The sequence below is a fragment of the Platichthys flesus genome, chromosome 22 (genome assembly GCF_949316205.1).
Source record: "Platichthys flesus chromosome 22, fPlaFle2.1, whole genome shotgun sequence".
Taxonomy (NCBI): Eukaryota; Metazoa; Chordata; class Actinopteri; order Pleuronectiformes; family Pleuronectidae; genus Platichthys; species Platichthys flesus.
The window spans coordinates 3,932,614-3,947,744 of record NC_084966.1 but is presented as its reverse complement, the minus strand read 5'-3'; the positions used below and the strand labels follow the sequence as shown (position 1 = coordinate 3,947,744).

Sequence of the window (15,131 nt, the reverse complement as noted above, 5' to 3'; positions counted from 1 at the left end):
TTCAGGGCCAAAGAAACTTAATTTCAGCCGTTGGAATGTGCTCACAGGTTTGGATTTGCCCCGGACAGATTTTATGAATATACCTCTACGACTTGTCAATGTCAGAGTCATGAGGGGGGGAGAGCTTCTCCCAGCATGCACCAGGAAACTCATTCAGTGGAAGATGAGGGTGTGTGAGGAAGATGAACTTGTGTCTCACTCCCTGTGGGACACGCTGCAGAGACGACGTGAACGAGGACAGACGGAGACTAAATCTGTCGGAAGAGGATATCGAACCAGGGAGTGGTTTTGAGAAGTTCATTTACTTTTACAACACGTTGGCTAACAGAGCTTCAGTCCAGTTGGTGTCTACAGGGACTATATCTTCACCTCTGGTCTTTTACAGAGCAAATACACCTGTTGTCAGTTATAAGATATTTGTATTCGTATAGTTTTTATTCAGTTTTGCATCCGTCAGGTGTGAGAAGCAACACCAGGGCAGAAAACGTGCAGAGCAACTTCCACCCACATCCCTGGACCTCCACTCAATAAGTGAACCCTGCCCTTCCTTGACTTGAGGACACCTCCCCCTTTCCACTGTCTAACAGGAGAGTCAACATGACCACGATCACAATACACAGGTTGATATGTTTGTCAGAATCAACCCTTTTCTCTCCTGCACAGAGATGTGGGGCTGAAACGCCCACGGTATTGATTGGAGTGTTTTCTTAAAGCCGCCATTGCAGACACTCGACTGCCTAATTGGTCTGACGACACAAAACCCATACACGTGAGAGTGAAGGGTGCAATCATGTCAAGTAGAGGAGCTTTAAACACACCGGCTCTTTCAGAAGCTGGAGACACTTTCTCTTTCCCTTTCTCTTTTTTTACCACCCCCACCACCATGTCTCCTTTTGAGCTCGAGTCAAATAAAATATTCAGGCTTCATCCCTGCGAGCTGAAGACACTCCGGATGGAATTTTTTCTGAATGCACACTCTGCCTTTCTCTCTTTCTGTCGCACTATATTCTGTCGCACTATATCTCCATCACACACATACACACACACACGTATATCCACATGCACACCAAACATCCCCCCCCCCGCCCCCCGCCCTGCCAATGCCACAAACAAACACTGCTGTGCACTGACGAGGCAGAGACTACATTGAGACTATTTATAACCCAATCAGACGCGTATTCAGCCTTTTCTCTCTCCTCTTCCCACAGTTGCTTGTGTTTAAATGTTGAAGCGGCAAAATCGACACATCAACATGAGCTAGCATGTGCCTGTGTGTGTGTGTGTCTGTGTGTGTGTGGGTGTGTGTCTGCAAATCCAGCAGGCGTATGTGGCAGCAGGTGGAGATCCTCAAAAGAAGCTGTAATTAAAAAGTCATTGTTGCCCGTTCACGCCGGATGTTCTCGTCACTTGTTTAACAGCAGAGACGTGTGTGTGTGTGTGTGTGTGTGTGTGTGTGTGTGTGAGAGGTGAATCATCTGTGTGTACATGTGTACATGCATCGGCCTTTTCAGCCGCTGATCACGGTCGTCAGCTGAAGACGTGTAACCGCAGATGGCAGATGTGGAGGTGAAGTCTTGTGTCATGTCATTTACCGGGAAACTGCTGCCGCGTTGTTGTCGTTATGCAGTCAGTGTTGGGTGACTGGGAAAGAGCGAGTGTGTGCGTGTGTGTGTGTGTGTGTGCGTGTGTGATGTTAGAATCACACCTTTAGTGAAATCTTGGCAAGAAATGTCAAGTTGTATTGCTGAACTGCCGCAGAGCTTGAGAGTGGGAGGACGACAGCGAATGAATGTTCTTAGATAGCGTTTGTCTATTAATGTGTTGATGAAGATGTATCACATTACTGTCACGTCATTTGCTTTGTTTGTGCTATATATACAGACAAATGAACAAAGCTCCAACGTGAAGGAGAGAATGATCGAAAGAGAAGAAGTGCAGAACAAAGGGAGAGTACAAAAATAAGAATGCATGATGGTTTTGTGTGCTCCAGTGGTTTGCAGGTGGGATGATGGAAAAATGGAGAAAAAGCACATTTCAGGACCAGTGAGAGATTCAAGGGGAAAGTGTTTATAAATGTTTATATAACTATTACAGTTCAGGGATGTTTAAACACCTGCAGGATAATATTAATATATTTGGCAGGTCATGTCCCCGGCTCTGTCCTGCCAGCCGATCCTCGTCTTATCAACCACGATCCATGAATTATTCGCTGGTGGACAGGTGAAAATGTCCCAATCGCACATATAGGTGAAAACATAACCTCCACGATGAAGGTACAAATCAGCTTTCCTTCTTCGGCAGTGACACATCCGATCTCAGATAGGTTTTATCAGTCATATCCAATTTAAATGACTAGTAAAACATTGTTTTTTTTATCATCACCCTCTTTAAAAGCTTGATTTGTAATAAAAAAATACAGATTCAATTACTTTCTCAGTCATTAAACTATATACGGAAGAGGAGATGTGGAGAAACTGTGTCCAGCACCTCAAGCTCTCAGCAAATGGACGGAATGAAAGAGGAAAACGTTCTACCAATCTTCCTTTGATCAGGGAAAGAGGACACAAGACGCCGTCCTTTCATGCACATCACATGGGTTGTTGGTCCTCGAGTGTGCACCTGCTTAATAAGAAAACATCCACTCTCCTCTGAGGAGCTGTTCAGCTGGGATCTGTGATCATCTGCAGGGACAGCGGCCTCGCTCCTCCTCGGATCTGCCGAGTTCCAATTCAATGCATCAATAGCAGGAGGAGAGGGGCGAGCGAGAGAGAGAGGAAAGTGGCCTCGAGGTCGACCACTCTCATCAACTACGGCTAATGGCCCCATGATTACATGTACATTACGCACGTCACATGCTCGGTAATTACAGGGACAGAAAAAAGCACGTGGATTCTACACAGACTCAAATTCACCCCCTCCTTCTTCTTCTTCTTCTTCTTCTGAGTTGCATCACCCTCACCCTCACTAAACCATGTTTAAACACCTGTAGGACTATATTAATATGTTTGGCAGGTCTTAGCCCCGGCTCTGTCCTGCCAGCGCTCTCCTCGTCTGATCAACCACGAGACCCATGAATTATTCTCTGGTAAAAAGGTGAACATGTCACAAACGGACATAAAGGTGAAAACATATAGGTGATACAAATCTGCTTTCCGTCTTCGGCAGTGACACATCCGATCTCAGGTGGGTCATATCCAAGTTAATGACTAGTAAAACATTATTTATTTTATCATCACCCACATTAAAAGATTGATTTGTAATAAAAATACACATTAAATTACTTTCTCATTCTTTAAACTATAAGCTGAAGAGGAGATGTGGAGCAACTGTGTCCAATAGCTCTATTAGCTGTAGCTAGAGCTGGACATGATCATGACTTTGGGTTCAGACTTTTCCCAGAGTTCCAGGAGATTGTCAGATGCGTTCACAAACCCTGGGAGTGTTCAGGTGAAGGGTGGCGTCTCGGTGAAGCCACTCAAACTACACAACACACACTTTTTCCTGGATTGCATTGTAATTGTTGATCCGGTCCTCAGTGCAACATCTCCACACGTGGCTGTGAACAAGCTGGTTACGGCCGATCTGAGGGACGCTGCAGTTTAAATCCTGGGAGCCGCAATTAAAATTGAATGAGACGCCAATATCGAGAGCAGGCAAACGGAGCGCCGGCTGAAATTGGTTTCACTGTGCTCGGCAAACAACAATTTATGACAATGTGCGGCGGTGGTGAGCGAACGTAAAATAAATCATGAAAGTAACAGCAAGGATTCCCTCTCTACCTTCTTTATATTCAAAGAATGTTGAATATTTCAATACTGACGGTGTGAGAAGAGACGGGGGGGGGGGGGGGGGGGCTCAGGTCGAGGCTTTCTCCTGGGACAGAGATGATTTCCTTCAATCATCTGAGCTCCACTGCTTCTCTCCAGAGCTGCTGCACTTTTACGTGGGGCTCCAACATAACATGGACTTAAACTACAAATGTTAAGGTTAAAACAGTTTGATTTTTTTATTAGAAAAACCAACAAACTTAAAGTTGTATTTGGTTTTCAAGTTGGATAGTTTAAAGAAGCAATTTACCTTAATAAGACAGCTTCAAAACTAAAAACTTTTCATATATAAAGAATTCCACGTAGAGTTTGAGTTACATCGTGTGTCTTATGCAACTCAGTCTTTTCTCGGATCATTAACCTTCTCCCATGAATCCCAGTCGTGCAGCTAAATGCTCCACAGCTGTATCCACTGTGTCTGGCCCTTTAAATCTCAGGTGGTCTCTATGTAAATAATTGAAAGCAGGATTATTTTCCACAGGGAAAGAATCATTCTGCAAATCAGATGTTATTGATCATATGAGGCACAGAGAGACAAACATTCTTCTAAAGAGAAAGCCAATTCAAAAGCGAGTCTCTATCACAGTGCCCTTGTATCTTCATGTGCGTAATTCATCTCTGCAAAGTCCTGACTGAGCGTCTGGAAAACAAACACAACGAACAACACACTTCCTTGTTTCCATCAGACTCGTGCTTCCATAATTCATAAGATCTGTGTTTCCAGCCACCGCCTGCTCTCTGGCTGCGTCTGAAACTAAACACTGTTACACTCTGTGAATCATTCAGGTCTGAATGTCAGGTGTGTGTCTGTGTGTGTGTCTGTGTGAGTGTCTGTGTGGGTGTGTACATGTGATTGTGTGTGTGTGTGTGTGTGTGTGTGTTGGAGCAGTTCAGGGTCCAACACAATCCTCATGCAAATTTCACCTCCAGCTTCTGCATGACATTCAAATCCTTTCAATAATAGATATGACAGGCGGCGGTGCCCAGTGGCCTCGTTCCACTGGTGGAGGTGTTTGTTGGTTCTCTCTCCACACTGATCTTTGACCCACTCTGCGATTTACTGCTGAGCTATAAAAAAAGAGGATGTTTGACTCTGTGCTTCAGTTAAAGACGTAAAGGAAATGGAAACAAGATCATCTCAAGACAAACACACTCTTTAGCACTTAGAGGCAAATTCACAGGAGCTAGAAAAATGCAAAAAATTTAGCAGACGGTTAAAACACAACTTCCTTGGACACGTGTAATTTATTCATTTGAAAAAAGTGAACTCAGCTTCTCTTTAAGCAGCCGAGGATCCGCTCAGGGCTCGATGACATTTTAAAGGCCCTGTTAAATCACAGGAGGAGAAAGCTGTCACCTGTCAGAGGGCTCACGGCTGCTCGGCCTAACGACAGGTCAAAACACCGTTTAACATCAGCGCCGCTCGTCCACACTAATGCGCTGATCCCTCACGATAAAGTGTATATACTATTCAGATTCCTCACGGCCTTGGCAGCCCCATCTCAGGCAGGGAGGTGAAAGCTGATTGCAGTTTAATCTTCAGTGACTCTTCGCTATCGTCTCATTTCTCTCGGTTGATGGTAGAAAAGATTGACAGAGGAGAAAGATTGGAAGTGGAGAAGAAGAAGAAGAAGCGCAGCTGCCTTTGAGTGGAGACACACGTCTTCATGGTCGGATTGGGATGTGGCTTGTGGGAATAAAGCTTTCTTCACTCAAGGTCGACCTCAAGGTGAAGCCGGTGTCGAGAACAGGAGGAAGTTCTGCTGTCATTCCACAGGATGAAGAACGATAAGATGTGATGAATATTAAGAGTAAGATGAAGCTGTAACATTTTTACTGAGCTGGCTGCTTGTGGGAGAGACGCCTGATCAGACAGAGGTCAGAAGGTTAATCCAGTGAAACCTGCAGAGTTTCTTTCACTCGATACCGTGAACCAGTGCTCCTCAGCGAGGTGTGACTGACTGATCGGCTCCAGTGAGGTCAACACAGGGATTTAGGGTTTCATCTAGTCAGTGAGAGCGCAGGTGGAGAACAGAGCTTTGTTGATGATCGGTGTGAAACGCAGGAGCAGCTCAGAGGTTACAGGTACACAGGCAGGAGTGTGCCTGGGAAGCTTCTTTTCAAATATGGAATATACTGCCACAAGGCTCTGAAGCAAGGCACCCAGCTCACAGCTTCTCTATATACTCTACGATGAAGGTTCCATTATGCTCCAACCCAAGTGCTTATTAAATCTGGATTGAATAACTTCTCGTTCTCTGTTCAAGGTCATTTTATTTAACTGCGTGAATATGAAACAAAACACTGATAGGTTGTTTAGGTTCCTCGTTAGAAGTCTGGATAATACATGAGAACTTATGGTTAAAATACAAAAATATATTTAGTACAGAGTGATATAAATAAATAGTGGAGTCTACTCATTTTCTTCTAATGAATACTTTGATATTTTAGGAAATACACTATCATATAATTACTCTGAGCGTGTTTTTGTCACGTAGTGTTCTGTTGCTGGAGCAGTGGTTAAATTTGTTTGCATGAATACTTAATACGGTCAATTTTTTGGGCATAAAGGCAATTTGCATTGTTTGGATTTTGTTTTTCTTTGCAACAAATATTTGATCTAAAAAGGGAAATGGAGGAATCACTTCCTGCTGCACATTAAATGTAATAGAGGATAAGTGGTTGATGTACAAGTAATCAAAACAAGTGGGTTAGTCTTGTTGTTGTGTGTAGTAACATTTAAACGTGTGTGCTATGCTGATTATAGTCTGTAGACAGAGAGCGTTTAGTATGGATTCAGGACACAGCTTGTGTCTCAGACTTTAAACGGGAGAAAAGAGCAAAGTAGACTCGTTTCCATTGAGGTGAAATGACAATATGTAAATGAGGAAGCAGTAGATAAAGTATTTAGAAGAGAGATCTGTGATCCCAAAGGACTTCGGGGCTGAAATGCTGCTCGTCCTCGCAGGACTGTGGGAATAGAAGTGAGCCGAGGTGGAATGTGAATCCAGATCAATGTGCAACGTGCAGCTCCGTGCACGACACAGACACACAATATCACGTTTGTATGATGCGTTCAGACCCACAACCTATTGACAGAGCTGATACTTATACTTTGAGAGCTTTCCCTTTTAATAAATGCTTTCGTTTGATCCATTAAATCAATCTTAGATCTAAAAAGAAACGATTCCCCCCCGACATTGATTGACAGAAGCAGCGTGACACGTCAGTAATTAATTACTAACAGTGGAGTCATTTGCATGAAAATGAGGATATTTTTATTATATGTATTATCATATAACTGCTATTATATGAGTCCTAACCTATCATTGGAAAGTTGGATGTTGAAAGTTTCGGTGTGAATAAGAAAGAGTCGGATCAAACAATTCCAGCTGTGAAGAAAATGACTGGCAGACGACAGTGTGTGTGTGTGTGTGTGTGTGTGTGTGTGTGTGTGTGTGTGTGTGTGAGTGCAGGGAGAGTGCTGTGGGTTAAACCGGGGGTGGGTATATGAGGAGACTGGGGTGAAAAGTGAGAAGAAGATGGTGGTTGTGGAAGAGGACGGAGCCAGATGAGCCGAGGAAAACCGAAATAGAGCAGAAGGGAGAGCGGCGGGGGGGGGGGGGGGGGGGGGGGGGGGGGACGGGAGAGTTGTGAGGGCGATGGTGGAGAGAGAAAAGCCTTAGTGGGAGATAAGGGAGGGGGCAGACAGAGGGGGGGAGGGGGGGAGATGGAGAGAAGAAGAAGGACAGAGAGACAGAGATAAGGTGCAGCCTGCTGATGTGGATAGCTGGGGGGGGGGGGGGGGCACGTCTACACATCGCTGTTCCTCCGCTTGGGGGAATTATTCCCACAGCCCCCCCACCCCTCCCCAAAAAAGAAGAGAAACAACTCATCTATCCTTCAAAAGGAGGTAAAAAAGAAAAGGTGCGAACAATTCCTCCAGTGCCGACTCCTTCCTGTCCTGAAAAACAGCTTCTAGCTTTACGCTGCTTTTCAGCGCCAGCCCCCCCCCCCCCCCCCCCCCCCCCCCCAACAAGGTTTTTGAAATGGAGTCACAAAGAGATAAGGATGTTATCCCCTGTCAGCACTTCATCAGAGAACGGACAGATGAACGTGCTCGAGCCGACGCGCTCACCGTGCACGTGTGAAGCCTTGACACCAGAAAGTCCTTTTCTGTCTGAGTTCATGCTTATTTAGATTTTACATATAAAAGCTACACGACATTGAAATGACACAAATTGAGTTTAAAAAGCTGAAATATTAAATGAATCTGAATTAGTGGAGTAAATCAATGTGACGCTCGGATAAGGGGGATAAGTTAGAGAAAAACAAAAGGGTATAAATAACACGAGGCCCCTGATTGACTCAGAGAGGAGAAGAGGTGCTTGTCCTCTAGATGTTTTATAATTGCTTTTTAAATTCAATTGGACTCGTTGCCAGTGGGACACAAGGAGGTGAACTACAACTCCACTGCTTTTAAGGTAGACGTTACAGGCAAACTAAAAAACTGACTCCATTGATATTCTGGAAACATCAACACCTACTGGAACGGAGTCAAGTCATTATGTGGCTCTGCTAACAAGGGATTTCAAATCTGATATAATGGAGCGGGGAAGCAGAAATAAACTGTGATTACACTGACAGACATTTTCCTGAGATGGCTGCTGCTGCTGTGGTCATGACACTAAAACTGAAATGTTGGAGGTTAGTGGAAGTTACCAGAAGAACCAGAAGTTACCAGATGAACCAGAAGTTACCAGAAGAACCGGAAGTTACCAGAAGAACTGGAAGTTACCAGATGAACCAGAAGTTACCAGAAGAACTGGAAGTTACCAGAAGAACCGGAAGTTACCAGAAGAACCAGAAGTTACCAGATGAACCAGAAGTTCCCAGAAGAACCAAAAGTTCCCTCTAGAACACTGAGAACATCTGAAGCAAGTCTATCTGCCCCAAAGTTGTGGAACAAACAGCTGCTAGATATCAGAGAAGCTAATTCAGTAAACTTCTTTAAAAGAAAATGTAAAAAAATTCTCTTTAACTAGATTCATTCTGTTTTTTTTATGCATTTTTTTGTGTTTAATTTCACTCTTTCATTCTATTTTATCTTTAAAAGTTACTCAAATCTGTTCTTATATGAATTGTATTTTAAAATGTTTTAATTTGTATCTTTATTGTATGTAAAGCACTTAGAGCTGCATTCCCAGTTTGAAAGGTGCTATAGAAATAAGTTTATTATTATTATTATGCTAACCTCAGGACGTTCTTTACAGTCTGAAGATAAATTTCTTCATCTACAAGCAACAGTGTAAATGCACAAGACCGCTAAGACCTAGCTTCTGTGTCATTGTTATAGCAAAGGGACAACTAGCAGTTAGACACGTTGTGTTGACTTGTGTGTTTTCTGTTTGTGGACACGTCGCAGTGGAGCAGACGTCAGTGCTGTCATATCGGTTTTGTTTGAGAAATGAAAATCTCTGGATCTCTATGATTCCTGTCATCTACCTGCTCGTGTGCATAGGAGATGTTAAGAGGAACAATGAGAAAAGATGGACTAGTCCCAGAAAGGACCCCCCCCCCCCCCACACACACACACACACACACACTCTATATGTAGCTGCAGTCTTGTGCTCTCTGTTCTGGACAATTGAGGCTGACAGTGGAGAAATTGGTTCCTCTGCCGGCTCCTAACACCGACCCCCCCACAGACCACCACACGTTCTCTGCAGGTGTTTTCTGCTGCTCTGGAAATGATTCACACGAGGACACGAGGACACAAGGACATGAGGACATGAGGGACCGGGCGAACAAGATGAAACCCCGGCAGGGATCGGCACAGGGCGTCTGCAAGGGACAGAGATCTGCAATTCAGTTTAGTCTCAGGGGACCAGAAAGAGAGGCGTCTTTTAAAAGAAGAGAATTGGAACAGCTGAAGCAGCGATACCCCGACTTCCAGTCCCTACAGATTGTTGATAAAGATGGATGACATGTCTTCTTCCCATTATCCAGAAAGGAAGCCAAAACATCACGAGGAAGGCGGCCATCTTGGGCAGACACGTGGAATGGAGCCTCGGTAAGACAGTGCTCGACCAATCGCAACTCAGCTGACGTCAAACCCTGTTTTTATATAACGAATAACTGAATTCTGTGTCCTAGGAACTACCCTACCTCTCTTTGAGAAAAAGTATTCAACGTGTACTTTAACCTTTAAGTTTGGACCAAGTCCCATACGCTAACGTGGAGGAGACAAGGTCCCCTTCACGTTTATCGGCCTGTCATGTCGTCCATCATTATATAAAGTCTATGGATCCTACTGTTCCCATAATGCAGCTCTGTAACAGCTTTTATGAGACATTGGCTTGCCTGTTAAAGACTCCCCTCTCCGCCCTGACGGCCTCTGTTTGTGATGCAGTTCCTCCGTCTGGATTTCACAGGGTGACGATTGACCTTTATGTGTGAAAGCTGACACCGGAGGAAAGTTTATGAGCAGATGGACGCAGCTCGTTTGCCAAGTCTGGGTTTGGCATCTGCGCCTGAACAGAGAAGAGAAAGAAAAATCCACATTTGAGCGTTTTTACTTTCAAAGGCAAATGTCTGGATACATTTCCCCGAACACCTCTCGATACATGTTTGTTTCATCTCTCGTTTCTCTCCCTGTTCACCTGGCACGATGGGTTTGAGGTGTTTCTATTCATCGGGCATGTTTTATGTATTTCTTTTTGTTTTGCTTTCATTCATTGTCTTCCCCCTCCCTGTTTTGGGCCAGGTTGATTCAATCATGCATGACAAGTGAAACAGAACTAATCTTCTGGGGAGCAGAGTGGTGCCTCAGCCTCAGCCTCAGCCTCAGCACAGCACAGGACAGAAACAAAATGTGGGACTGACACGTTTTTATTTTTAGCAGCGTTTTTAGGGGAGGTATCCCGACTTTTAAAGAAAGGAATAGGAATTAGACGAGAGGAAATCTGCGTGATGCTGCTCCCTCATGTAAACTGCTTTAAATAAATCATGTCTCCTCTGAAAGGCTCAGTGCTCTTATACCTGCAGCCCGGCCGAGAAAGGACAGGCTGCTCTCTTATTCTCTTCCTCCCCTCTCTCTGTCTTTCCATACACTGACTCTATCAACTGTATTTACATCAAATCATTACTGAACGAGTGCAGAGGAAAGGGGAACTCTTCCTCCGTCCTTATCTTTCCGTCTGTCTCCTCTCGTTCTTTTGCCCGTCTCTGTTTATTCTCCCAGAGGAGGAGAAAAGAGGAAATCCTTCAATTGAGTCTCGGCAAACCATTACAGAAACAAAACAAACAAAGAGGGCCGCCCACTGATAGCTGGGGCCGGCTGGAGGACAGTTTGCAAGTCGCTCCCTCTGAAAGTTTCACCCTCGACTCTGAAGTTAAACGATGTTGTTAAACCGACTGTGACGCAGCATCTTACAGAACCTGAAAGGACTTTGTCGAATTTGTGGCGAGAAGAGGTTCTCTCAAAGGTAACAGGCAGCAGGGGAATGCAAGTTTAATAAATAGTGACCTAGGGGCGTCCGGGTAGCTCGTCTGGTATGTGAGACCTGGGACCAGCTCACCTCTCTGGTGCTGGACTATTTCTGTCATAGAAAAGACCAATGTCTCACTGTCAGTTCCAGTAACACTCTATTTTCTTTGTACTGAGCCTTTAACACAACCCTGTTTTATATTATATTTCTCTAAATTAAAAAAGCCTTGTCTCTTTGCTCATGGACAACAGTTGGAACACTGAGACATCATTAGTGCCGGAGGAGAACGTTCTGTCAGTACATTAGAGAACGGACGGGTTGTTGTCTGGTTGTGTTTGTTTCTGTGTACTTTATTATTCAACTGCACTTTGACTTTCCACAGAGTCTGTTCTGCAAACTCAGACACTACATCATCACCGGAGTTCTTCTCCAAACAGAGCCGGCTCGCAGCGCTCTGCCATTAAGTGTAGTGCATCAGCAAATGCACTGGGTTGCTGCTCTGTAATGGAAGGAGCAGGAATAGCTGCGAGGCCTTCACATGCTGTGTGTGTGTTTGTGTGTTTGTATGTGTGCGTGTGTGTGTGCAGGACCTCTGTTGACTTTTCAAAGCATAAATAAAATACAGAACAGAACATACAGCTTTAACACATTCCGTGTTTTGGCCCGTTTCACTGTGTCACAACGCGAATAGAAGTGTGTGCTTTTGTGTATTTATTTGCTATAAAGCCGGTGACTCAGAGAGACGTGCACACACACACACACACACTTGTGTGTTTTTTGGTTTTAATGCGGTAGTGAAGGCTTTGCAAATAATTAGCTGGGAGCCAGGGGCGGAGGGCGAAGGTGTTAATTGCGGGTTGAGCCACAGTGTGTGCTGTTTCGCCGAGCGCTGACGTCTTCCTTGAGTGCAACACGCCTTAAGGAAGACGTGTTGCACTCGTCTTCCTTAAGGAAGACGAGTGCAACACGTCTTGGAAACCTTTGGAGAACACTGCTGTGACTGGGTGCACTCCATGTTTCTGTCGTACGCTGCTCTGATGCTTCGGGAAAACGTAAAAGCCAATTAATTTCCTCTTCCTGCGTTAAGTCCGCTGAAGCTCATGTTTGTGCTTTTGCATAATCAATGCAGAATATTTAATAAAGAACAACAACCTCGGATTTGCTCTATGTGCATTAATCGACCTTTGGTTTCCAATAACTTCCATTAACTTCCCAGACTCATACAAGTTCACCGTGACCTTTGAAATCAAGTCTCTTCTCACTGGTTTTACTGGGAGTTGTAGAACGTTTTAATGCTCCACTAGTAACCATATAATCCCAAACCACTGTCGCCTGCGTCCTGGTCACTGGAACCTTCCATGATCACATTGTTTACCCTGATTTGATCCATATCAATATGTAGAACCGTGTTTACAGCTTCTCCATTTTGTTCCTCTGTGTCTTTTTCATCATAAAACAATAATGAAACCAGTGTCCAGGTCGTGAAAGCTTTCACAGTGAGTGTAGAACTCTGCCTCTGTCTGGACTGGTCGACCTTTTGCCTGGGAAGAATCCACCGGCTTCCAGGAAGTGATGCATTTTACATCTGCAGTTTGTTCGGAATAAATAAAACATAGAGGAGATGAACAGCAGCAGACGCTCCAGACTACAAGTAAACAGACAAAGAGGCGCAGCCATCTGGTCCAGGTTTTCACTTCACATCAGCAATTAATTCAAAAGTGGATTTCACTTATTTCCCTCTGCTGTGTGGAAACACAACTCCACACGACAGGTTTTTAACTTTGTGCAGCGTCTGTGCACATCACATTTGCACAGCACCCCCCCCCCTCCCTCCTCCTCCTTGTAGGATCGTGCACATGCGCCCACGGGCCAAACTGCAGAGTAAATAACAACTCAATGAAAGCAACTGTGGGGCTGCCGATGATGTGCTCTCCCTCTCTGTGCCGGGATTGCATCATGGAAACATCAGCTGTTGCGTTCTCACTCGCCCACCAGATTCCACCGGCCGCCACGAGCTGCTGATCTGCAGCCGGCAGACAAACGCAGAGAAGACAGATTGCACTCGCCACATGCATGCAGAGCTCAGAGCTGAAATACCTGCTCTGCTCCGACTCGTGCAAACCATGAAAGTGGCAGAATATCCAAAATAAAAATGAGGGGGGGAGAAGCGTGGGGTCGATTCACGGCAAGAAAACTATTATTTCAGTGCAGGTGCCAGGTTTCCCTAAAGGACGTGACCAGTTTATAAAATAGACCACTAAACAGTTTCCACTGGATGTGAAGCAGCTGTAAACAGAGCAATCTCCTGAATAAATTCCACTGTAATGGCAAGTTACACAAAGCAGCTACCGTCTATACCCTTCACACACAAAGGCTCAATGTCAAGCCACGTGCTGCAGAACCCCAAACAACAGGCCACCGGTGGAAAGGCAGCAACAATCAACAGCGGAGGACGGTAGTTATCGTGCTGCCGGGGACATCTGCGGGAAAATAAATAAAATGTTCTGGGGAATGTTGCCTGAGAAAACACGGAGCCGGGCGACGGGCTTGTCGGGCGACCAGGTGCCAGAGCACACAGTGTGGCCGCTCTGTCGTCCTCTCTCTCTCTCTCTATCTCTTGCATTGTCAGCCCTTGTCAAAAAAATAGCTGGAGCCGAGGAGCAACATTCTGTGGTGGTGTCACAAAACACCTTGGAGAACTTTGCACTGCAGACATCAGCCTTCTCTCATCTGAACCTGATGTTTCACCAGGAAAAGGCTGTGTCAGGACTTGTGTGCTTCAGCAGCTGGTGACTGACACCTCCTATACCTCCATGTGGATGTTCTAAGGGACATTGTTTTTAAAGCCACGGGTTCTGGATCTTTTTCAACAACCCTCTACAAAATATGTAGAGGGTGTAAGTCGTATTTTGTAAAATCCTGGCAACAGACAAACATCTCTGTCAGGTGCAAATATATATTAACGCAAACGGTTGCACACTAAAACTGATCATGGCAAATTAACAATGGATTAAATAGAGTTGTTCAGTGTGAGGAACTCCAGGAGGATTATTTAGCCATTTCCCTTCGGCTTGGAAGATCGACACAATTAGCTGATGGAGGAAATTCAATATTAAACAAGTATTTCCCTCCGGTGCTGGTGGAGATCAAAATGAAGCTAAAAGGTTATAGGGTATATATTGGATTGCCTTATTCCAATTTTGCTTCTAAAGCTGCTTAATAGTTTGCTAACGGAAATATGTGACACTCTAATGTTTACGTGTTTCTGCTGCCACACAAGAGGATTAAACATCAGTTACTGTACGTTTAAGATTCAGTCGTCTTGTTCCAGTAAAGTGATAGAAGTGCACCAGCCGATCTTCTTGTGATCAATAGAACAGAGAGAAAGTCCCAGAAATCCCACAACCCCTTAACTCCATATGGTCAAATACTCGTTTTTTTCCTAGCAGAATATAGGGGGTGGGATATGTTAAGAACAGAGCCTCTGGATCAGTCAGACCCCCTGCTGCTTTTCAATGCGATACTTCTGCACACGAATCCACAGGAGTACTTTCCTTTACGTTTCTATAATCCCACACAAACCGGGAGCGGGTTGACGGCAATTAATGTCACAGCCGGCACGTGACATTCCACCACGCGAGGTCCCGGTGGAGTCTCCGAGGTGTTGCTCTCTCTCTGACTTAAAACAAAAAGAGAAGGTCAACAGGTCAGGTGCTAAAATCTGACAGGAGGTGTGAACTGGAGTAGTAAGAATACATCAGAATGACGAGGGGGGGGAGCTGCACATGGTTAGCAATGTGCTCCAGTTTTCATT

At 44.8% G+C, this 15,131-nt stretch overlaps 1 protein-coding gene across 1 annotated transcript in view; it reads right to left on the bottom strand.

Annotated features, from left to right (window-relative positions):
- Positions 1 to 15,131, bottom strand: part of cfap221 (cilia and flagella associated protein 221) — a 41,262-nt gene that overhangs the window by 260 nt on the left and 25,871 nt on the right. The window lies entirely within an intron of this gene.